Source organism: Sarcophilus harrisii, chromosome 1, assembly GCF_902635505.1.
Source record: "Sarcophilus harrisii chromosome 1, mSarHar1.11, whole genome shotgun sequence".
In the NCBI taxonomy this organism is placed as follows: Eukaryota; Metazoa; Chordata; class Mammalia; order Dasyuromorphia; family Dasyuridae; genus Sarcophilus; species Sarcophilus harrisii.
The window spans coordinates 583591282-583618209 of record NC_045426.1 but is presented as its reverse complement, the minus strand read 5'-3'; the positions used below and the strand labels follow the sequence as shown (position 1 = coordinate 583618209).

General features: G+C 35.5%; 1 protein-coding gene across 1 annotated transcript in view; it reads left to right on the top strand.

Annotated features, from left to right (window-relative positions):
• The window catches only part of NCALD (neurocalcin delta), a 382750-nt gene that overhangs the window by 202935 nt on the left and 152887 nt on the right, over nt 1-26928 (top strand). The window lies entirely within an intron of this gene.

Genomic DNA, 26928 nt, shown 5'->3' with positions numbered 1-26928 from the left:
TTTTGTAGGGTGAAGCCTTGAAGTTACCTGCAGTTACATACACAAGACACATACCATGTGTAATGATGATTAATAAAGAGAACATTATCTTCATTTTTATGAATTTCATTAAGAAACGTATGGCATCATAATTAAGAACCCAGCATGTTAAATTTCCTTGTGTTTCTATAATGACATGTACAATACTAAAACAGTTTAAAGTGGGTGCACAAATTAGTTCTCACTGAGAATTGTCAGACTATTTTTAAAAGCCAAGCTTTCAAATCAACTTTTTAATTAAAATTGATGGAACCAAAAATTTAGTGGTATTATGGACAGAGCAATAGTCTTGGAATTGGGAAAACTCAGGTTGAAATCTTGCTTGTACTTTCCTTACTAGCTACGTCTGCATGGGCTGATCCCTCCAAATCTTAGTCATCTCATTTGTACAATGCAGACAATGATGTACATACTTCAAAGTATTATTGGGTGGTCAAATTATACATACATAAATATATACAATATATGCAATTATATGCAGAGAGAGAGAGAGGGAGGGAGGGAGGAAAGGAGGGAGGAAGGGAAAGAAACTAGGTGGAGCACTAGTTATACAGTGTACCTGAAGCCAGGAAGACATAAAATCAAATTCACATTGAGATACTTCCTAAGTATGTGACCCTGGGCAAGTCATTTAACTATTGTCTAAATTAGTTAACTTGATTTTAATAATACCTAGCTTGCATGGTTGTTGTATCAAATTAGATATTTGTAAACTCCTGGCACATGGCATTTAATAAATGCTTGTTCTCTTTTGTCATTATTGTTATTGCTATAATTAATATTTGCAACAAATTTTGCATTTATTTGGAAAATTTGGGCAGTGGATCAAAATTATATTTTCAGTTTTCTTTTTGAGATGCACAGAGAGAAGATTTAGAATTGCAACGTGTGAAAATGTTATTTACCGCTGCTTTTTTTTTAACATAATAAATAAACATAATAAATGGGAGCATCCTGCTCATCATTTCCCATAGAACAATAATATTCCATCATAATCACGATTTATTGTCATTCCTTAATTTATGGTTATTCCTTCAATTTCTAGTTTTTTGACTTGAGAAAAGAGCTGCTATAAATGTTTTTGTACATATAAATCCTTTTCCTTTAAAAAAAATTATTTTTCGATACATGCCTAGTAGTAGTATTGTTAGCTCAAAAATATGCATGAATTTTTAGCCTTTGGGCATAGATCATATCTTTTGATCATCTGTCATTTGAGGCATACTTTTTTTTTTAATTGTCTCAGTTCTCTCTATATTTGAGAAATGAGGCCTTATCAGAGAAATTTGCCTCAAAATTCTTATTGCAATTATTGCTGCTAATTGTATTTCCCCCTCATTTATTCTATTCTCTCTCTCCTTTTACTCTGTCCCTCCTCAGCAATGTTTTGCTTCTGATCACTTCCTTTCTTATCTCTCTTTTATCTCTCTTATATTCCCTCTCTTTTATCATCCCTTCTTCCCATATCCTATTCCCCTCCTACTTTCCTGCAGGGTAAGATAGATTTCCATACCCATATTGACTGTGTATCTTATTTCCTCTTTGAGTCAATTCTGATGAGAATAAGGTTCACTCACTCACTCACCCTCTCCTCCCAGTCTTCCTCTCCATCGTAAAAGCTTTTTCTTGCCTCTTTTTATATCAGATAATTTAAACCATTCCACTTCCCCCTTCTCCTTTCTCCCAGTACATTTCTTTCTCATCTCTTAATTTCATTTTTAAAGATATTATCCCTTCATATTCAATTCTAACCTGTGCCCTATGTCTATCTATGCTCCTTCTAACTGCCATACTAATGAGAAAGTTTAAATGAGTTATAAGTATCATCCTTCCATGTAGGAATGTAAACAGATAAACCTTATTAAATCCCTTATGATATCACTTTCTTGTTTACCTCCTTATGCTTCTCCAGAGTCCTCTATTTGAAAATCAAATTTTCTATTCAACTCTGATCTTTTTATCACAAATGCTTGGAAAATTCTCTATTTCATTGAATTTTCATTTTTTCCCCTGAAGGATTATACTTAGTTTTGCTAGGTAGGTAAATTTTGATTGTAATTCTAGCCCCATTGCTCTCTGGAATATCATATTTTAAGCCTTCTGGTTCTTTCATGTAGAAGCTGCTAAATCTTGTGTTATCCTGACTGTGGCTCCATTATATTTGAATTGTTTCTTCCTGGATACTTGCAATATGTTTTTCTTGATTTGGGAGTCCCAGAATTTAGCTATAATATTCCTGGGAGTTTTCATTTGGAGAGCTCTTTCAGAAGATGATTGGTGGATTCTTTCAATTTCTATTTTATCTTTTTGTCCTAAAATATCAGGATAGTTTTCCTTGATAATTTCTCGAAAGATGATGTCCAGGATCTTTATTCAATCATGAATTTCAGGTAGACCATTAATTTAAAATTTATCTCTCCTGGATCTATTTTCTAGTCCAGTTGTTTTTCCAATTAGGTATTTCATGCCCTCCTTCCATTTTTTCCATTTTGGGGGCTTTGCTTTATTATATCTTGATTTCTCATAAAGTCATTAGCTTCCATTTGCTCAATTCTAATTTTTAAGGAATTATTTTCCTCAGTGAACTTTTGTACATTCTTTCCTATTTGGCCAATTTTGTTTTTAAAGGCATTCTTCTCCTCAGCTTTTTGTATTTCTTTTTGCACCACTCTCTATTCTTTTCCTTAATTTTTTCTCTATCTCTCTTACTTGATATTTAAAATCCCTTTTGAGCTCTTCCATAGTCTAAAACCAATTTTTTATTTTTCTTGGAGGCTTTGAACATGTAGGAGTTTTGCCTGTTATCTTCTACTGAGTGTGTGTTTTTATCTTCCTTGTCACTATAGTAATTTTTTAAGGTCAGAAACTTTTTTTATTGTCTGTTTATTTTCTTAGCCTATTTAACTTTTAACTCTTTGTTAAAGTAGGACTGTGTTTCCAGGGTGGAGGGTGCACTATCCCAAGCTTCAAGAGTTTTGTGCAGTTGTTTTCAGAGATCCTTCTAGAGACGTGACTACAGGTCCTCTTTTCTGCCCCAAACTGTTGGGAGTGTCTCGGCTCCACTGTAGCTGCAAAATCTAGTGTGCTAAAACAACAGAGATCTTCCTCAGTAGTTGCCACCACTGCCACTGCCCATGCCCACTCTTGGTTTGCTAGTTTCCCAAGGCCCTCTCACCCTACTGACAAACCTGCTGATCTTCTAAGTTATCTTTAGTGTTTGGGCTGGGAGGTCTGGAAGCCACCAGTACTAGTGCTGAGGCAGAAATCCCTAAAACAGTTTCTGCTTTGCTAACATGGGTCTGGGGCTGAGACCAAGCAGTGTTGGCATGGTCTGCACTGGAACTGCATGCTGGGTCCCACCCTGCTGCCACAGACCTTTCCTGATGGCCTCCCTTTTTGTCTACAGCTAGAAAATGTTCTCCTCTTGTCTTTTGGGGGTGTTCTGATGCTCTAAAGTTTGTTTAATCATTATTTAAAGAAATTGAGAAGGGAGGAAGAGGTCAGGTGAGTTCCTGCCTTTATTCCATTATTTTGGCTACACTTCCAGTTCTCCTATTACTTAACCCAAACCCTCTTCTCTAAGGATCTTTTCTTTGTCCTCTTCTTCAACCATTTCCCCTTTCCCTTTTGTTTCTATCTGAATTAGAAGACTTTTATAGCCTTTGAAACATATGTGGAGAAGACAAGTGGGAGGGGTTTCTTTAACCTATTCCTGTTAATCTACATACCCTTTTATACTTTCCCCTTATCCTATTCACTCATTTTTTTCTTTTCTTTCTACTTTCCTTTTTCTTTCTTCCTTTTTCCCTTTCTTTTCCTTTTCCTTCCCTTCCTTCTTACTTCTCTTCTTTCCTTCCTTACTTCCTCCCTCCTTCCCTCATTATTCTAGCCTGTCAAGAAATTTGGAGATGGTAAATTGTTTTATCTAACCCTTCAAGCTTTGGATCATCTGACAAACATGTGATCTGTGTCTTCTTTTAAGCTATTTACAAAAATATTGAACATAAGACCAAAAAAGTACACTTATGATTTTCTTACCAATAAGTATCAACTTTGACTGCTTGAACAACACCTGGACTATTCTAACAGAATGCAGAATGCAGTTACAGAGGGTTGACTGTGACTGATTGGACCAATAGAATCTCAGAATGCTCCTATAAACATTTGGGGTAGCTTCTCTAACTGTGCATCTAGCATTTCTTTTGAGTTAATTCAATTCTGTTTTGTTCACAGAGCATAGCATCTTTTCTGATGAGGGCAAGCCAAACTGGGTGGAACTGTGTCAATATCTCCCATGTCATATAATCAAGTCTAAAATTCCTAAGAGAGATCTTGAGAGTATCCTTGGATTGCTTTTTCTGATTACCACATGAATACTTGCCATTTGTGAGTTCTCCATAAAATAGTCTTTTGGGTATAAATATCAGTAATTATTATTTTCAAACGTAGGCTGTTATCATTATTGATTTAAAATTGATTTTGTCATTGTTTAGATTCATGTTGTATAGGCAAAATCTTTTTCTTCATCAAAGGACATTCTTTTCCTATTTTGTGATTATAAGAATTTGTCTCAGAAATAGAATCAATAAAGAATCCTTAGAATTTCATGCTTAGGGTTGTAAAATTTGCTATTTTAGTTCATAGTAAAGTCACTGATGGTGTCATAGCAATGATCACAGCAAGTATATCTATGGACAATTAGACATTTATAATTCATAAGGTCAATATAAAATAGATGATCTAGAATTTAAACCTATATAAACAATTTGTACGCCACTTATAACCCAATAATCATGCATTATACATTTTCCAACAAAAAGAACAGGGAATTTCAGACCTTAGCCTATTACTTTAAAAAGGGAATATAATTCTTTTATAGTAATTAGTTTTAAAATGATACCTTAGCTATAATTCAATTAAATAGACATTTATTAAACATCTATTGAAGACAAGCATTGAGATAGAAGCTAGAGTTACAGAGATGAGAAATTAGATATTCCCTACCCTCAAGGAATTAGATGGGAAAAGACATAAAATAAAAAAGCTATTGAGAAGAATATGATAATGGCCAATGAATGGCCAAATTCCTTAAGAAAGTTTAGACATGAGAGATGATTTTCAACTGGGGTGAAGGCTTTCAATGGGAGGTGTTAGCTAAGATGAACCTTGAAGATAGAAAAAGATTTCAAAAGATTAAGGTAGGAAAGGATTGTATTTCAGTCACAGGGGAGGGTCCAAGAAAGAGCAAGATAGTAATAGGGGATGGAGACTAGTTTCTCTTTGGTAATAGGTGTAATATTTTACTGAGGAAACTGAAGCAAGCAGAATTCAATGATTTTCCCAGGATTAACAAGCTAGTAAATGTCTGAGGCTGCATTGGAACTTGGGTTTTTCTGATTTCAGATCCAGTGCTCTATCTACTCACTAAATTGACCCATTGCAAGTCTACATGGTAGAGAGAGTTTTTGCACTGGGTCCTCACACCATGGAAATCATATATTACAAATGTCATATTCCAGGCTATTAACTGTGCTAACTTCATGTATAATCAAAAAGTGAATTCCCCGGGTTTTGGCAGAAAATTAAAGAAGATAGTCTAACAGTAAAATTGACCTATTTATTTCATTTTGGTAGCTTGCTAATCCTGGGGAAATCATTGAACTCTGCTTGTTTCAGTTTCCTCGGGTGTAAAATGGAGATAATAGTAGCACTTATCTCCTATGGTTTTTGTGAGGATCAAATGAGATATTTGTAAAGCACTTAGCACAGTAACTAATATGCAATAGGTATTTAATAAATGTTTGTTCCCTCCATTTCCCCCCTGCTCTATAAGTAATAGTCTTAGAGGGTTTTTTTTCTGGGATACTGAAAAGTCAAGTGATTTTCCTATAGGAACAGTCAGTTTGTGTCAAACACAGGAATTGAATGTAAGTTTTCCTATTTTTAGATCTAGTTTTCTATTCACTTATCATGCTGTTCCTCGACAGTAGAAGAGGGACTCACATGTTTAGTGGTACCTGTAAGGCTATCATTGTGTGGGGTGCAAATGGAGGCAGACATTTCTAGATAGTGACATCTCCAACCCTTTCTCCCCTCACCCTTATCCAAGGATTATTTTCATTCCTGTCAAGAAGAGAAGTAGGAGTTTGGGACCAGAGGCCACTATTTTGCTCTCCTCAAGGAGAAAGGATACTATGCTAGAAGTATATCGAATGTATCAGCTTACATAAATATTATTTGTCTAAGGGGTATGATTGGGTTCTATCTAACTTTTGATTACTTTGTCATTTTGGGAGAAAAGGATGACCCTTCATTGAATATCCAAAGCTTGACTCCTTTTCCATCTAATATCAATTCCACATCAAAAATATATAAAAACTAGCAAAGAAAGTCATTTGTCCAAATCATAGCAAAACAGAGCAGAGAAGGTATACATATAAACAATACAGAATTAAGGAGCTCTCCTATTGGGAAGATGACTTTACTCAACCAAGAAAGAGTGTCTAGATCTCAGTTGAGGAGAAACTCCCCCAAATCTCTACTATATCAAGCCAGGACTGGAATCATGATAAAGATGGCCAGCTCCTCCATTCTCTGCCCATAATCTTTTCCTTCAACAACCCATACTGAAGTTAGCCTCTTCTATTTTTTCTCTCAAATCTGGAAGCCAGAAATGCCAGAAATTACTTGACCTCACCAAGACCTTCAAAGAGATCTTGAAAGGAATTCTTGCTTGGAGAGTTCCAAAAGGACCTGGCAAAAATTGAAGCCTTAGCCTCTCACTAGCTCTGCACTGGTCCTAACATAGGGCAGATCCTTCATGTCCATCAATAAGGGGAGAGACATAGATGTATGTATAGATATGGGCCTATATGGTAAAACCCAGAGTATATCCTATATCTATCTCTATCTAACTATATATAAATATCTTTATCTCTATATACACTCACACATATATATACAATACAATTTTATTATAATGACTACTAGTCATTATATATATATATATATATATATATATATAAGCAATATTACATATCAAAGAGGAAAGTTAATTAAGGAAGAGAATAGAAGACACAGAATTAAAGGTAAAAAATAGGGAAAAAAGGTAGATAGGAATGGTGATTCAGGAGTGAAAATGAATAATGTAGGAGTGTTCTCCAGGGTCAAGGACCACTCTTCCTTCCCTAGACTTCCAAAGTAGAACTGAAATTGGGACATTCCATGCCCCACTTGTTCAGCCCTAGCCCTGGATCCTGAGATCACCAATGGGATTTGGCTTATATTTCAGAATCAGTTTGACTAGTAGTTAGTTAAAGTCTTGTCTCCCCTGCCCCTCCACACTGGTGTGCAGGTGGTGCACTGAGGCACCATTCCTTCTCTTCAAGGTTGCAGGTGACTCGGGTCAATCCCAGCTATTTTCATTTAGATGCCTTGGAAAGACCACTTCTGGACAGCAGAATGCTTTTATTTCCTCTAAGCAAACAAGAAGGAAGCAAAAGACTTCATTTTTATTTCTTGTTATTCTTTCCACAGTTTTCCTTCTCTATCTTCCTCTTCCACTCCTTGCATTCCAGGAAAGACCAGAACAGATGTTATATCTCTCAAGCCTAAGCCTCTAAAGTTCAGTTGTTCTGATAAGTCCTTCTTGACCCCTTTTTGTTCTACCACATCTTGTGGGATGAACTCCATTCTACCCAAGTCATTTAAGAATCTTCCCAACTCTTGAGGCATAAAACCTTGGATCTGGAATGGGTTTTGTGTTTTGTTCTAACTTCACAATGGATTGTGGAAAAAAGGTTAAGTGAGATATTATGGACTCTTCACAGATGATGAATTGTCTCCTTAGAAGAGCAATGACAATTGAGCATTTCTTAGTTTGTTGCTGCATTTCCATTAACAAGGAGAATGAAAGTACCTAATTATTAAACATTAGTTGCTCTAAGATTTGTGCTGTATATCACCAGGCAAAGAGATCCAGGGAAATCCAGTCCAGGGCTAAAAAGAGATTTTTTGTTTCTTTTCTCCTTAAGATTATTTGCTTTTTCTCTTTTAAGAACTCCAAAGTAGTTATTAAGGAGTTATTAAAACTAAAAAGACATTTTAATTAATACAAACCTCATTTTTACATAAAGTCTTCAGCAGTAAGCATTTATTAAGCAACTACTATGTACCAGGGACTATAACTATCTCCTCCCCCAAAAAGGAAATAGCAGTCCCTACCTTCAAAGAATTTAGTCTCATGGTGGAGGAAAGATAATACTGTGAAGGAAGCTGAAAGGAGGCAAAGGAGACAAGGAAGAATGATGGGCAAGTCCAAAGGAGTATTTCCAAGTGATAAATGAAGAGATACTTATTTGGGAACCCTCCTTCTCCATCTCCATCTTCTGTAGTCAGAGGGAGAAGCACAAAAGGGTCAAAAATGAAGAGATATCTTTGGTTTCTGACTACTGAAATGTTTCATTCTCTCTGTCTGCCTCCTGAGCCCTGCCACAAAGAGAGCTCATTCTCAGACCTGCTCTCTTCCTCACCATCCCAGAGTGGTCCTCTTCCACTGTACACCGGAAGGGATGATGGATGACAATGTGATAACTATCATTGTCAGATTTTGTTCTCCATAACTGTTGCTGTCCAGGAAGTCCAGCAGTTAGCCTTGGCAGTTTTATTAGGGGAGCTTAGTCAAAATTGTCCTGTCATCATTGACCTCAGATGTTGCACAGGGCCTGCTCCCAGTTCTGTCGTAAAGTTATAAATATTGGGAAAAGGAATGGGCATGTTTACCACAAGGAAGAGAAGGTTGAGGGGTAACATGAAAGCTTGTCTTCAAATATTTAAAGGGACTCTTTATATTGAAAAGGCATTTATTCTGTTTGCCAAGGGCAACACCGGAAACATTGGGTGAAAGTTCTGCCGTATACCACTGGTACCTGGAGTGCTTGAGCCAGGTATTTCTTCATACCCATTAGCCCTTCCCCTCCTCCATAGGATTTATCCATAACTCCATGGATTTACCCCATTTATCAGCTCTTCCCAGAGGGAAAGAAAGGTCAATGGGAATCCTCCCAGAGCATGTACCCATGCTCTATCCATTATTTCACCCACCCACTGAAAGACCCATACAGGGGTAAAAGACAATTCAGTGAAATGAAAATGCTGTACAATGGTTTCAGGCTACCTGGGATTGCATCCTGACTGCCATTACTTAGTACTTTGGATAAGTCAGGATTGTGGGCTTAGAGTTAAAAGGGAATTTAAAGGGTATCCATTTGAAATCCTCATTTTAGAGTTCAGCTAACTGAGGATCTGAGAGGACAAAAGACTCACTCAATTTCATACAGCTAATAAGTAGTGGAGCCAAGATTTGAGCAAAGATCTCTGACCCCTTCTACTGTTGTTACTTAACCTTTCTTCATTTGTAAAATGGATGTAACACCTGAACTACTTGATCCACAGTGTTGTAAAGTTGTAATTCAAATAAAGAGCCCCTCAAATTGATTAGATTTGCACTATTCAAAATTACTAGAGAATTCCTGAAGCCATTTTGAACTGTCTTCTTAAAATACGCAGTATAAGTATTTACACTTCAGAAATTGGCAAAGTTCATAAATCAGGGCTTGGTTTATTATTTTGTTGATTAATTAGACTTAAGAAAGTGATAGAGAAAAATGTTAATAATTCAGATTAAGCTTTAAAGTATCTTTTTTTTTTAAATAGATAGCTAGTGGATGAATACTTGCCAACATACATGGTTATAACTATGTAAAATATGGTAACTGGTTTCAGACCAATAGAAATATGTAGGACAGATAGGGCCCATTTTAATATTCATGTTAATTGGGACCTGGCTAATAGAGATCAAATAATAATACCTGCTCTCCTATCTTCTATCTGTATGATCATAGCTAAATTACTTTAGCCTCTCTGAGAATTCATTATCTCATCTGTAAAGTGGGAGATAAAATATGAAGATAGGGTTGAAATCACTCTATTTCATTTAGTTCAGATTCCCTATTTCCTTCCATTGTTTACTAGATCTAGCAACTAGACTAGGAACACCTTCCTCAGTGTAATAAAAAGTCTGTTAACATTGGCTGAGGGGCTGGTTCCCTCTATGGAGTCTATATTAAATTTTGAACTTGAGAGAATTGGACTTTTCAACTTGTAGCAATCTAAAAGAGAAGGTTCCAGCCAATATCCTTGGATTCAACAGGAAGTATGTTTCTATTCTTTAATATGGTTTTACCTGATGAATCTGTTAGGACTGAATGGGATAAAATGATCTGGAACCACTTACACACAAAACATTCAGTATCTATATACCTACTTCACCAATTCTTGTGAGGACTGCACTTTTAAAACACTATGTAAATGCAATTTTTTTAAATGAAAAATTGATCAAAGTATAAATATTAACTAATAATATTTGAGAGATTCCTAATCAATGCAGAACAGTTGCCAGAATGAAGAAGCTGAAAGCCTTACATAGTAAACATTTAATTTCTTTTCCAAGAGAAAAGAGATGGAAGCTGTTAATTTATGATATAAGCCTATTTGCATGAGCTCAGGCTCTCAACAACTGTGGGCTCCTGCAAACTGCCTCAAATTCAAGGCATGCTTTGTGTCAGCATCTGTTGAAAATTAGGGATCATGAGCAATCATTGATATTTCTGTTTTATCATACCAAACCAAACATTAATTCAAAGTAAAAGTCATAATGTTAAATAGAATAATAAGCTAAATACACAAAGGCAAATGCATACACATACCCACACTCACACATACATGCAACACATTCACATACATAAAAGATGACACATTCTCCCATATACTTTTTCATCATCAATTTCTTATTGAAAAATAAGAAAATGGGAAAAAATAGAAAAAAAAATAAAGAAACTTTTGCATATAACTAAGATATCTTAACATTTCCAGGGCTATATGTATGGTTGTTAAAATTGTTCTCTACCTTCTAAACTGCTATTTGCTGATCTGGCTACACTATTTTTCAGCCTGGTAAGGTCATTTTTTTCTTCCACTGAGCTGCAAACTTTTTTATCTCTGCTGAGATGCATGCTGCTAAGGTCATCTATTGGGTTATTTTCTTTATTTTCTGTCCTGAGTTGTAGGCTTCTACTAATTCTCCACTAAGCTGCTGTCATCTACTGGTTCTCTATTGAATTACAGCTACTTATGGGACCCCTTCCCCTTAGGGAAGTGGTCATAATTCTTTTTTTTTTTTTTTTTTAACTATCTACCAGGGGTCCTCAAACTTTTAAAATAGGGGGCCAGTTTACTGTCCCTCAGACTGTTGAAGGACCAGATTATAGTAAAAACAAAAACTTTGTTTTGTGGGCCTTTAAATAAAGAAACTTCATAGCCCTGGGTGAGGGGGATAAATGTTCTCAGCTGCCGAATCTGGCCCGTAGTTTGAGGACCTCTGAATTTAACCTTGAGGTGCTATTCCAACTCCTTGTAAGTCAGACTCACAGCCATACTCAGATAGCCAGTAAAACCCTTAGATCATTTCTATCTTATAAACTGCCTTTTTTGGGGTGGGGGGGTTGGGGAGAGATAGTAGGGAGAACTCAGTAACAATTGCCATAGATCTACCTACTATTAAGGTTGAATGGAGAAAATTCTTTTCAACTTCTATTATGTCCCCATTACTAGTTTCAGAGCCATAAAAATTACCCAGATGCTTCATTTAGCAGGCATAAAGGATAGATGCAGACCTGGAGACTTCTGTCCTACATTTCTGATAGCATCAAAATTTCTGCTATCCTTATGAGTATGTGGATAAACATTGCAGATAGATTATGAGCTAATCCTGTAATTAAATAAAAGTAGGAGGTCAGTATGTGTTGTTTTTAGAAAACTACACTCTGCTTTCAATGATTTGCACATTGCTAACTACTGTTAATCCTGCCTCTTTAACACTAATACTGTGGTGTTGCTATATACTTAAGGCATGAACCATCATGATTTCATAAAAATTTAAATCACAACCCAAAGGTGATAAGCAAATTCCTAGTGGATTGAATAGGCAAATACCAGCATATTGTTAATATTAACTTTATATGCAAAGTAGCATTAAAGAAACAGTACTGGAAATTTTAAAGACTAGAAAAGGAACTAAAGCAGTCATAAAGCAAGAATGATGAACTAGGATATCTATCTCAGAGAACTTGCTAACTCTGAGAAACTAAGGGGAAGGAAGGACACAAACATTTATGAAATGCCTACTAGGTGCTGTATTAAGTGCCTTATATGTATTATCTCATTAGATCTTTACAACAATTTTGGGAAGTAGGAACTCTTATGTTCATTTTGTAATTGAGAAAACTGGGACAGACAGAGATGAAATAACTTGCCCAGAGTCACATGACTAGTGAATGTATAAGACTGTACATGAACTTAAGTGTTTCTGCCTTTAGGCCCAGCACTCTATCCACTGGGCCAAGTCTCCTAGTTTATTGTAGGCAGATGTTCTATATTGGATTTATGGGAAAACATGAACAAGAATTGCATGGGATTTTGGAATCACAGAATCTCTTGAAAATTGAAAAGGATCTCAGAGATTACTTAGTTCAATCTGATGAGAAGATGAGGAAGTTTACATGTGGGGGAGAATACAAGTGAAATCAAGGTCCAATCAAAGGCAAAATAGAACTTAACTTATTTCAGTAGCCCTTGAAGATTTACAAAGTACTTTTCTCCTACCAACCCATGGAGGGAGATAATGCAAATGATATTATCCCCATTGGGTATATGAGAGGTTGTCCCAAACTTGTCCTAAAGTTGTAGCCTAAGCTAGATAATCTTGAAGGCCTTTGTCAACTCTTTAATTCTATTATACAATATGTCCAGATTGCACAGTGATATGGGAGTGCATCTTTCTTGCTGGAATGTAGGAATCTCCTTGATGCAATTATTATCTTCATACCCTGACCTTGAGTTCAAGAAGTTTACATTTGAAATGGACATTGAAGATATATAAGAAGAGATATAATCTGAAAGGAAGATTTTTTGCTATTTTCTTGGCTTCTTTGCACAACTGGAGATTACTTGCAGCTAGGTGGTACAGTAGGTAGAGCCCTGGACTTGGAGTCAGGATGACTCATCTTCATGATTTCTTGTCTGGACTCAGACCTTTACTAGGTATATGATCCTGGCCAAGATATTTAGCCCTATTGCCTCATTCCTCATCTGTAAAATAAACTGGAGAAGGAAATGGCAAGCCACTCCAGTATCTTTCCAAGAAAACCCCCAAATGGGGTCAGCCATGACTACAACAAATCAAATAGCAACAACATCAACCATTGCAGTGTTGGTGATTATCTGAAGGATTTCCATGATCAGCCTATATACTAAATCAGTCTTTCCCAGTGATGATTCAGTCCAATCTAATCCAATATAACACACATGTTTTAAGTATCCACATTGTGTTAAGTTCTAGGGATATTAAAACAAAACTAGAAGAAATTCATATCCTCGATGAATATATATTCTCTTAGAACATGAGCTTTATGAGCTTTATAAACTTGGTTTAAAAAAATATTTTGATAAGTGCATTTCATCATGATTGGCTTCCTTTGTAATCCTATCCGTTTCATTTTTTGCAAATAAAAAAATTATTCTAGGATGATGTTCACAGACTTCACCAGATCACCAAAGGAGTCTCACACACACACACACACACACACACACATCACACATATGCAAAATTAAGAACCCACATCCTAGAGGGATGTACTTGATAAACAGATAAGTACCTCAGTGGTATTATGAAGGAAAGAGAACTATCAGGAACTTTTTCTCATAGGAAGTAGCATATAAACTGAACATTATAAAAATGTATAAATTTTAAGAGGCAAAGGTTAGGAGGACATGCATTTTAGGTATGGAGGATAGCTTCTACAAAGACAAAGGTGAGAGATAGAATGCTAAATTCAGATAATAAGTTAATTTGGTTGGGATATAGAATGTATAAAGAGGAGTAATGGACAGTAAATCTGGAAAGGGATCAAACTGGGAAGGACTAAGGAGTTTGTATTTTATCCAATGGATAATAAAAAACCACTGATGAGTGGATGACATAGATTTGTTCTTTAAAAAGATGCCACAATTCAGCCATCTCAGTGAAATAATTTCTACAATAGTCAAGCATTTCCAATAAAAGCATCCAAAATCATATATATTCCAGATGGAATTCTGTGTGCATTCAGCACATAAGAATTTAAGGTTTGACAAGTACATTGCTAATCAGCAATGGTGAGAAGTCAGATGTGGAAAAGTATTTAGAAATAAGAGTGTCTGTGAGAACATTTTTTTTCTTCCAGATTCCATTCAATGTCAGAGAACTTAATGATTTACACAATCATCACTACGATCGCCACCAGAAAAAAAAAATTAGTATTGTAGTCATTGTGTTCAGAGGCTATCTCTTTTTTAGCTCTTTATTTCATAGGATTTGTCGATTACAGCTATGAAGATATAGTCTGGTGGGTCTGTCTTACCCCAGCTCTCCTTTAATGCTTTTTGAAAGAGAATTAAACAGACTATAGAATGATGACTTCAGCCAATTTTAGAAAGAAGAGAAAGTAAGTGATGACTTCACTTCTTATACTAATCAACCAAAGCCTTCATAAATACAGGTCATATAGGGCTGTTATCAAACTGTATTTACTGAGAAATCATGGCATATATACCATGTCTATGTGGAGTAGGTTTAAGAAGAACTAGGTGAAAGTGATTCAAAGAAATTCATTTATCTTGGTTCTCCTCAGCTTGTTTCTCAAATGGTGGTAGAAATAATGATGTAGGATTTCCAGGAAATATTGTAAGAAACTTTTTTTTTCAATTCCAAATCATGATTTAATCAGCATGGGAAATTTTTCTGTCATTTAGATTAGTTAGTCCTCTATAATTTAGGTGTAAGAATGTTCCTTGATATATTTAGAATTTAAGAGACTTGCTCAGGGTCACACAAATAGTATATGTAAAAGGCTGGACTTGAACCCAGGTCTCTCTGATTCCAAAGCTAGTTGTGTAACCTTTATATCATACTGCCTATTATAAGAAACAAATTAATCATTGTAAAGAAAGTAGAGACTCAAGTTATATATTATTACATGATTTTTTTAGATTTTTAAAAAGATAGTTACTAAAATTCTTAATGCTCCCAGGTCATGCAACTATCAGGTCAACAATTTCAGGAAATGATTCTACAAACTGGAATTTGCCTTCCTCATTTTTTAGAGAAACAGATAAATTTGAAGGTCAAAACTATTGTCACATTTTCTTTCAATCCAAAAATAAAGCTAACAACAAGTTTAGAAAAACCTTGATTATAAATAAGACTAAGAATACTTAATGATAATAAAAAGAGGTCACAGTCTCCCATGGTGTTTTTCTTTATAGAGTTCATAGATAATCCAGTTATGGCCTTAGATCACTTCCTTTCTAAAAAATAATCTCCATTCACTTAGGATCATAGAGCATTGTCAGATCTATGGGGTAAGAGACATATATTAATATTGTTTAAACCACTTTCTGAAAAAGTTTAACCATGGAACTAGGAGAACCAAAGAGTTTAGACATCATTTTAGTTAATCTACATTAAAGGTATGAATGCCTTAGGCAACCTCTTTATAGTTTACCACCCTCAGTGTTTTGAGGTTATACCACCCTGGGGAAGGGGCACTTTTGGTTAGTATTAGGTTAATGAACTTGAATGGGAAAGAATTTTATTTTTTCAGCACATTTAGTTTTCCTTTTAATCTTGTACATTTTATTTTAGTCATTTAAGAATGTTGTTCTGAGAAGGGTTTCATTTGCTGCCAAAGAGGTCCATGATACATAAAGAATTAGATAGAGAAGGAGCATTCGAATTGAGCTTTGAAGGAAATTGATAACTCTAAAAAGTGAAGGGGAGGAGAGAGTACATTCCAGGCATAGAGCACAGCCAGGTCAGAAGCGTGGAGACAAGCAATGGAGTGTTGTATGTGAGGAATAGCAGGAAGGCAATTTGGCCTGATTGGAAGCTGTGTGAAAGGGAGTAATACATTATAACAGTACTAGAAGGGTAGATTAGTATTACATCATGAGGGACTTTCAAGGACAACCAGAAATCTGTACTTAATTTGAGAGACAATGGCATTTATTGAGCAGAGGAATGACATGATCAGTCTTTAAGAAAATCACTTTGTCACATAAGCAAAGGCAATGGAAACTGAGTCTTCCAGAGATTTCTACAAGAATCTCACCACTTCTTGGTATCTCATAAATCTGTTTTCTCTCACTCATAGTGTAAGGGAGAGGAGTAGAAGGATCTTTGGCTTTTAAATGACCCCAAATTGCTGCAAACACCTGCTCTATAATGATTACCAGAATAAAATCTTAGATTTCTTTTCCCCATCTGTCCAATTCCACAGGTATTTATTGAACATCTGCTATGTACCCTGTTGTCTTCACCCTGTCAATTTTGATTTACTTGATGCTACCAAAGTGTTTATTATTGAATAATTACTTGTAGTAATTAAGAACTCACTTTGTCAGCATAAATAATTAGGCTAAACAAGTAACTTAAAGGTCCCATAAATTGGGAGCAGACTATTAGAGATCCAGCCATTATTTAAGATGGTGGTCTTTTTTTAGTAAAGCTTTTTATTTTCAAATCGTATGCATGGATAATTTGACAATATTGACTCTTGCATAGCCCTGTGTTTCAGATTTTCTTCTCCTTCCCCTCACTCCCTCCCCTAGATGGCAAACAATTCAATATATGTTAAACATGTTAAAATATATGTTAAAATCCAATATGTATAAACATATTTATATAATTCTCTTGCTGCATAAGAGAAAACAGATAAAAAAGAAAGTAAAAGAGTAAGAAAACAAAATGCAAGTGAACAACAACAAAAAGAGTGAGAATGCTATGTTGTGATCCACGTTCAGTTCCTGTAGTCTTCTCTCTGGGTGTAGATGGCTCTCTTCATCACAAGATCATTGGGACTGGCATCAATCATCTCATTGTTGGAAAGAATCACGTTCATCAGAAGTGATTGTTGTATAATATTGATGTTGTCGTTGTACAATGATCTGGTCCTGCTCATTTCACTCAGCATCAGTTCGTGTAAGACTCTCCAGGCCTTTCTGAAATCGTCCTGCTGGTCATTTCTTACAGAACAATAGTATTCCATAACATTCATATGCCACAATTTATTTAGCCATTCTCCGGCTGATGGACATCCACTCCGTTTCCAAATTGCTCTCCAGAATGGCTGGATCCGTTCACAACTCCAACAATAATGTATCAGTGTCTCCTAATCAATATACTAGTTCATTCTCACTTAGGAGCACCAACCAGAGAGTAAACTCACACACACACACTCTCTCTCTCCTTTCTCTCTCTCTCTCTCTCTCTCTCTCTCTCTCTCTCTCTTTCTCTCTCTCTCTCTCTCTCTCTCTCTCTCTTTCTCTCTCATACACACACACACATTTCCCATTTCTCTCTCTTTTTCTCTCTGTCTTCCACTCTCTCCCTTCCTTTCTTTCTTTTGTCTCTCTCTGTATCTCAATCTATTTCTTTTTTCTCTCTCTTCATTTTGCAGAAAGAGAAGCTCAGGATGAGAATGAAAGAATACATTTTGACTCTTCCAAAATTTATGCTACTTCCAAATTTCCTTCTTTCTGTTGAAGGTATCATCCTTCCAGTCTCACAGATTTTCAATTCCCTCATTATCCTTGATTCTTCATTCAATCAAAATTACTTTCTTCAAAGTTATCAGTAAACAGTTACTAAATCTGGTCTACTTTTCTCTATCTCCATCTTTCTTGACCTTTCTGCAATACTGGCCACTATTGTTTACCCATTCCTGAATATCTACTTTTCTTTGGGTTTCCATATCAGTTCCTCTCTCTCTTGGTTCTTTTGGTTTTTTGACTACTACTTCTCAATCTCTTCTCATTATCAGTTTCCTTCCTCCCAAATATGGGTGTACTTCAAGGAACTATCCTCTTCTCTCTGTATACTCTATAATTTGATGACTTCATCATTTCTATGCTTGATATAAACATATCCACACTCACACCCACATCTACACATACATACATACATATACAAACACACACAAAGAGGAAGAAAGACAGAGAGACAAAGACAGAGAGACAGAAAAGAGAGACAGAGAGGGGAAGGAAGAAGAGAGAGAGGGATGGAGGGAGGATGGGAGGACGCATGTTTTGAACTGTTGCATATTTTGAACTGACTTTCTATAGGTATCTCAAACTCAACATGTCCTAAGTAGAATTCATTATGTTGTCATTCAAATCCTCTTCTTTCCCCAGCTTCATTATGTCTATTGAGGGTATCATCATCCTTCTGATCACTCAGGTTATCATCTTTGTCTCCTCATTGTTCTTCACCATCCCATATCCATTCAATTGTTAAATCTTAGCATTTTCTATACCCACAGCATCTTTTCTCCTTTCATTCTGCTCCATTCCTTGTTAAGGTACTCATCACCTCTTACCTGGATCATTGTAATAGTCTTCTAATTGTTTAGAGATCACTGATCCGAAGTACTTAATTTTAGGTATAGAATATTTTTATAAACTTAGTTTTATGCTTAATATGTGAATATATAATTTATTGATACATTTATTCTATAGATATAGTATATAACTATCATATATAAACTCCAAAATGTATAATGCATTGTTTTTGCTTAATATATAAACTTAGTTTTATATATAATCACAGAATCTTGAAGCTGGAGGAGAGCTTAGAAATCATATAACTACTTAAATGTTATTATTCTTCTAAAGAAACAGTATGAGCAAATTTCGAGACTGCAAAGGATCACATAACTTTTAAGTGACAGAAACAAGATTGGAATCTAGTTCTTTTGATTCTTACCTTGGTATTTATTCTCACCATGTAGCATTCTACATGGCTTATTCAGAGAAATACTTATCTACTTATGAAAAGGGTGATATAATAGAATACATATGTGTTTCTTGCCTTGCCAACAATAATAGCTAGCATTTATATGGTATTTTAAGATTTGCAAAGAGCTTTACAAATATTATCTCAATAGCCCTGCAATTTCCATTTTCAGAATGAACAGGAGATTAAATGATTTTCCCAGTCATTATGTTTCAAAGACAAGATTAATACCTACCATTCTGCTTTCAATTATTTAAAAAAAATTTTATACTGATTAAAAGACCCCAATAACAGACATCTATCTGTTAAATCAGAGGTGTCAACTATGAAGTTTGCAACACTCCTAAGTGTAGCTCCAACTTTGGAGTTCCTATTTGATTTTTATGTGTTGTTGTATTATGTGTGTGTGTGTGTGTGTGTGTGTGTGTGTGTGTGTGTATGTGTGGTTTCCTAAATCAAAATGTAATCTGTAGGAATCCTTATATATAATTTAGGCTTCCTATTTCTATTTGAGTTTGATATTAGGTTTTGAATCAGGTTGTTGAATAATGTAATAAGTTATCATGGGAAGGTATATAATTCTTTCTCTTAAAACAAGAATCCATTTTTATCTATTTAGAATGTTTTAATGAATTGGTGAGGCAATTTCCCACAGCATCTTAATGCCAGGACCCTATAACTTTTGCCACAGAAATGCTAGAGAGAATAAGAGAAGGCTGAGAAGTTGTGTAGGACGCAACTTCTTAAATTGTGGTTCACAATGCCATATGGAGTCTCATAACTGAATGTGAGGATCATGAAATTATGCTTTATTATCAGTAAATGTTTTATTTATATGCCTCTTTTATGTACCTATATGTCTAGAGTCACACAAAAATTTCTTGGGAGAAAAGGGATTGTGAGTAGAAAAAAATTAAGAAGCCCATATCTAGGGCACCTAGAATTGACCTTGTGATACAGTCCCCATACACACTTCTTTGATCTCTCCAAGTCTCCAGGAAATTTTAAGCAGGGGATAATATACAATATTTCCCCAGCGACACTCACAACATAAGGGATCCTAGTCTCTGTTACATTAAATCCTGTAATTCTCTGATATGACAAGGTTTCATTTAGTGCCTTTCTCTCTCTCTCTCTTTCTCTGTATCTCTCCCTCTTTTCCTCTTTTCTTCTCTCCCTTGCTCCCCTTCTCCTCCTCTTCTATAAACAAAAAATATATAAGCAACAAAATAATGGGCCAGCCTAAAATACCAAGTTTAGACTGTTCCTGCTTTTTGTCTGCTGTCTGCAGGCAGCCTCAAAGTGCTGATAGAGTCCCCGAGTCTTGGTGGGCTTTTACTCACATCGACTATTCTTGACCCTTTAGCTCGGTAACTCTGGCTTCATTACATAGAAAGAAGTAGAAAGTGAATTTTTAAGATTCCTGGGAGCTTTTCAGATCAATGATTTTGTATTTTTATACAATATTTAACAATGGTTGCAATTTTCCCACTTCCTTATTTTCCTTTTCCTCCCTTCTCTATCTTCCATATTGTGGTTTTGAGGTGATTAAGTATCTTTTTTTTTTTTTTTTTTTTTAAATGCCTGTCTTAGGGTCAAGAAATAAAAATCATATCTTTGTCTGCTGAATATAATTTCTTCTCTATTATAGGGAAAACTTCAAAAGTGAAATTAACATCTTGTTTAACAGATGACAAGGTGAGATGATCTACTCACTACTAATAGGAACATTCCCAAAGCCAGATCAAAGCACCTAATCCTTTAGTTAATTTTTAAAGCTGGTTGCTAGCTGAGAGCCCTGTATGTCCCTTTTGATAAATGCTCTCTGCAGCAGGCAGAATTCAGAGGAACCATAAAGACATTGCTGAAACAGCCATTGCAGCCCAGCAATTTTCAGCTTCATTTGTACAGGAATCATTTCAAGGGAAGGAAGGATGCAGTAAGTTTGTTCTTTATTCCAATTGATTACATTTTTCTCTTTAAGAAACTTGCTATGCAATTTGGAACTATGCTCAAAAAGTTATCAAACTCTGCATACCCTTTGATCCAGCAGTGTGTCTACTGGACTTATATCCCAAAAAGATCTTAAAGGAGGGAAAGGGACCAACATGTGCACCAATGTTTGTGGCAGCCCTTTTTTGTAGTGGCCAGAAACTGGAAACTGAGTGGATGCCCATCAATTGAAGAATGGCTGAATAAATTATGGTATATGAATGCTATGGAATATTATTGTTCTGTAAGAAATGACCAGCAGAATGATTTCAGAAAGGCCTGGAGAGACTTACATGAACTGATGCTGAGTGAAATGAGCAGAACCAGGAGATCACTGTACACAGCAACAACAAGACTGTACAATGATCAATTCTAATGGACATGGCTGGCTTGAAAAATGAGATGATTCAAACCAGTTCCACTTGTGCAGTGACAAAGAGAGCCATCTACACCCAAAGAGAGAACCATTGGAATAAAGGGTGGAATACAAGATAACATTCTCATTCTCTCTGTTGCTATTTGCTTGCATTTTGTTTTTTCTCAGTTTTTCTTTTTCTTCCTTCTTGATCTAATTTTTCTTGTGCAGCAAGATAACTGTATGAATATGTATACATATATTGTATTTAATATATATTTTAACATATTTAACATGTATTGGACTACCTGCCAGCTAGGGGAAGAGGGGAGGGGAGGAGCAAAAAATTTGGAATAAAAGTTTTTGCAAGGGTTAATGTTGGAAAAATTACCCATGTATATGTTTTGTAAATAAAAACCTTTAATTAAAAAAAAAAGACTAGGGTTGCATAAATTATAGCAGGAATCTGGGTTTTGTTTCATGGAGCCAAGGCATGAAAGTGACTTCTGTAATCCCTTTGGGAACTCAGATTCCCCCATTCTATCCTCATCTGGACTTTTTTTTTCTGTATTTGCTTACCAGAGACCAATACATGCTCTTGATAATGCAAGCTCATCTTATTGCTTACGTTTCTGGCCAATTGTCCGTAGTCACAAAGTTCACTTTATCAAGCCTCAACTGAATCACTGAGGTTAGTGCTGGTTGGAATAGGAGGAAAAATTCCATTAGTCTGAACTATGGCTTGATATGGTTATTCATGGCCTCATGAAAACCAGTGCAAAGACAAGACCAAAAACATAAGTGAGACATCATCTCCTCAATTGATTGCATATTCTAATGCCATCTGTGAATCTGGTGATGGTCAAGGACATGTAATCTATATGAAATTATCTTGGATTCTGTTTTAAGTCATTGATAGACATTATTAAGCACCAGTGTGAGATGCCTAATAGGTAGTTGGAGTTATGAGTTGAGATTAAAAGGGATGTTAAGGCTGGGTAAGTATATTTGAGTATCTTCAGCCTAAGGATGATAATTGTAATCCATGGAAGTTGATGAGATCACCAACTGAAAGAGTTTAAAGAAGGGGAAGAAACTAAAGGACAGAACCCTGGGGAACATCCATGACTAGTAGATGTGATCTGGATGAAGATCCAGCAATGGATATTAAGATGCAAAAGTCATATGGATAAGTGGAGGACCAGGGGAGAGAAGTATAATAAAGAGCTTGAAAGAAGAGAATTTCAAGGAGCAGATGGTGATCAACAGGTGTCAAATGCTTCAGAGAAAGATGAGCACAAGAAAAGGCCATTTGATTTGGCAATTAAAACATCATTGGTAACCTTGGAGATAGCAATTTTCATTAAATGAAGAAACAGGAAGCCAATTTTTTGGGTATTAAAAAGAGAATAAGAGAAAAAGAAATGAAAGCATCAATTCTAGAAAGCCTTCTCAAAAAATCTAGCCACCAAAAGAGGGGAGAGGTGAGATGATAGCTACTGGAGATTGACAGATAAAGTTAGAATGGGAAAAATAGGACTTTATTTGTAGGTAGTAGAGAAACATGTAGTAGACAAGGAGAAATTGAAGATAAATGATGCATTGGGGAAATGGAGAGGGAAATTTGCTAGACAAGATGGGATGGAATAAGGTTACTTGTACATATAAGGGACTTTGCCTCAGTAAAGAGAAGGGCCCCTTCTTCATGCGAGACAAAAGTGAAGGAGGAGTTAGTGGCAGTAGCTGTTTGGATTATGTAAAATGAGGAAGATGGAGAAGAGGGAGCTCTCAACAAATGACCTCAGTTTTTCAGTAAAATAAGAGGCAAAGTTTTCAGAAAAAAAGGACGAGGGGAGACCTAAGGAAGGTCTGAGTGATGATCCCATGTTGTGAATGGGATAATTCAGTTAATTAGGGTTGTTTCAAGTCATTTATTTACTCTATATTTGTAGGATTTGGGATAGGAATGGAGGAGGGGAGGGAGAGGATAACTTCAAATGCATTTGACTAAGTCTACTAAACATCATAGATAATTTATTGATCTTTGGTGTCTACTCATTTTGAAATTTTCCATTGAGAATGAATACTTTCATGTGAGCAGCAGCATGAAATGTAAAAAAAAGCATAAGCTTTCATGTCACTTGTTGAAGAAAATGCTATATTCTATATTTTTGTCACAAATTGCAGGACAAATTTTATAAATTAAATTTTAGGATTGTATCTTAGAGAAACAGAAATCCAAAGTGGCAAAGATATATCTTGTGCTTTAAAATTTCTCCAACCTAAATCATTGCCACTCACAGTTTATAATATTCTGCAATAAAAAGACAAAATTCTACAAGAAGATAAAATTTTAGCTTCAAAGTTCAGATAGACATTTTGATGCATCAAATAGAATATTGATGACAACTTTTGATGTCTCCTGGAGAATCATTTTTTTAAAACTACTGATACCCTCTTTAAGGATTTCCTTTAAGGAATCTCCTTTTTACCTGGTCAAAGATAAAATCAAGATATATTTGTCTTAATTGAATTAATCAAAGGGGCTCTTAGTCTGATCATTAAGTTAAGAAGTTTTGAGAAAGATTCTTTCTTGATCTACTTCTCTCCCTAGAGAAACTAATTAGGCTTTTAATATGAAGGATGTAAATAAAATTTCAATAGAGGATATATAAATGGCTATAATTAAGATATAGATATATAGATGTATATATGTGTTTATATGTATACATATGCAAATATACACATATGCATGTATATGGATATTATGTATGTATATATGTATATATACATATGTATGTATGTATGTATGTATATATAAGTGTATTTATAAAATAAGCACCAAGTTATCTCTGTTGGAAGTAGAAAAACACTAGCACATGGTGAAGGTGGAGTCAGGAAAGATCTTATGTAGATGGTGGTGCTTGAATTGAACCTTTCAGGAAACTAGGGTTTCTAAGAGGAGGTAATATGTTCAAAATATGGGGGACTTGGAATAGGGGGGTTAAAATCAATCCCAAGATATAGAGATCGGAGATGGAGTGTGAAGAACATTAAAAAAAAAACAAACCAATTTATTGGGAACAAAAAGTGAAATAAGGGAAAATAATGTACACTAAGACAGGAAAGGAAGTTTGGAACCAGGTTTTAAAGGGCTTTAAATGCCAAGCAGAAGAGTTTTTGTTATTTGACTTCAGAGGCAACGGGCCAGTGTTGCAGCTTTATCTTTCCAAGTGTTTCCCTTGTACAGGGAAGACAATATACATTCCCCAGTAGCACATCTGTTAAAACTTTACAATCTGGCTTCAGCCTCACTTTCTGAGTTACTTTTCTTCACCCCACTCCATGCCCAGACCAGCTAGTCCATCTTGGGGTAAGAGAGAAGGAAATAAGCATTTATTAAGGATCTCCTATGCGCCAACATATATGTATATATATAAGGACAATTAATTCATTTTTGTCTTTGTATATCCAGTGCCTAGGGCAATACTTAGCAGCTAGCTTATGTTATGGATAGAGTACTAGACATGGAGTAAGGAAATTATTTGGTTATTTCAGTCATGTTCAACTCTTTGTGACCTCATTTGAGGTTTTCTTGGCAAAGATACTGGAGTAGTTTATCAGCTAGGTAGCACAACAGATAGAGTACTGGGATAAGAAAAACCTGAGCTCAGCTCAGGTCCTTACTATTGTGTGACTCTGAGCACTAAGTCATTTATAACTTCTGACTTGGCTCAGGTTCTTCAGCAGTATGGTGGTATAATAAGAGCACTTACATTTCAAGATTGTTGTGAATATCAAAATGAAATAATATTTGTAAAGTACTTAACATTATTCTTATTGTTATCAAGATTATCATTGTTATAATGGAAGGAGAACTTTCTTTGAAGTAAAATACTTTGGATACATATCTCACCTTTGATACTTATTGAGCTGCATGACCATAGACACTTATTAATCTTCATGCTCTTCTTATATAAAAAAGGTGGGTTGCACTAGATAACCTTTGAGGTTCCTTATAATTTTAGATAATAGCCCTCTATTGATCCTTATATTAAATATCACTTTAGGATGTTTTTTTTTTTTTTCTGGCTTAATCCTCTTAAATATTCTCTTAAAAATTAAAAATAAATATCTTAAATTGCTCCTCAATGATGGTGAGTTTGTTTTTCAAATTTTACACTTGACCTCTCCAGATATCTATACAAATAACTCTCAAATGGATGAATCTGAATGAGCCCAGGTGAAGTTTTCTCAAAGAGTCTGTGAGAGAGAGTAGATCAGACTAGGATCTGATCCCTATTCCCAGAGGTCTGCAGATTAGGAAGATCAGGCCTTGGACCCAGGTTGCAGGAAGTCACATGATCTCAAAGCTTAAGGCAAGGAGGATCAGACCTTAGGTCCCAGCTTCAGGAAGGGGCAGAAGTGACATGACCCATTGGTCAATAATAGTTACTTCCTTTTAGTCTATCCAATGAAAAGGCTTGGGTCTTTTGCTATTTAACCAGATTTACTGTTTCCAGCTTGTCCAGTCTGGCACCTGGTGGGAGCTGGGATGGCTCCCAGGTGTGTATCTGGGCCTCTTTTTGCAGGGACTACATAAAAGCTTTCTCTTTGTACCTGAAGATGCCTCTGATTACTAATTTGGGGAAGGGGGTCTAGCACCTGCCCCACATAAATCTTTTCTCTTGAGCTTCAGTTCTATACAACCAGCTAGTTGTTGGACATATTCCTTTCACATTCTATCAAAATTTGGAATTCAACTTCTCCAAAATAGACTTCATCATTCAATGAACTCTCACCTCTTTCTGTTGGAGACATTGCTACCCTTTCAGTCAACTTGATTTAGGTATTCTTGGAGTTCTTCCTTGTTTCTTTTCCTGCCTCAAATATTTATTTATTATTATTATATTATTAGTTAGTTTCCAAGTCCTAAGTTTCCATTTTCATTACCTTTTACATATCTTTTCCATTGTCTCTACTTTTACTGCCATTAACATGGCTCATATTTTCATTTCCTCCTGCCTCAAGTCAAGCAGTGGCCTCCAGACTAGGCTCTATGCCTTGAAAGGAATGTAGTGGGTGTTAGTTAAATCCTTGTAGCCTACAGGGACATATTATTCATTTGCCCTGCAGATGCTTTCAATGAGCACAGGGAAAAGGAACTTAGATCCCAAATTGGATATTTAATTACAAAGAGCAGTTATTGTATCTCCTGTGTGTCTGTAGATCATAAAATATAAAAGATGAATAGCAGAATAGTCCCTTGTCCAGAATTATTTCTAGTTGAACTTCATGGGAAAAGAGGAGGATGAGATGGAAATAACAAGAATAAAATAAAAGAAGGATTTTTTAAAAATTTACTAATTCACAGGTGTCATTTACAAGTTCATGAATTATTAGAGATATAGAATTTCTAAAAATTCACTTGAAGTTCATAAGACTAAGATTTTTAGAGATAAGATGGGACTTAAAGATGGTTGGAAAACAAAAGAATAGATTTACAAGTAAAGAAACTGAGGCTCAATAGATGGTGTTATTTACCCAAAGTCACATATGGCCAGAATGCCAACTCAAGTTTAATGATTACAAATTT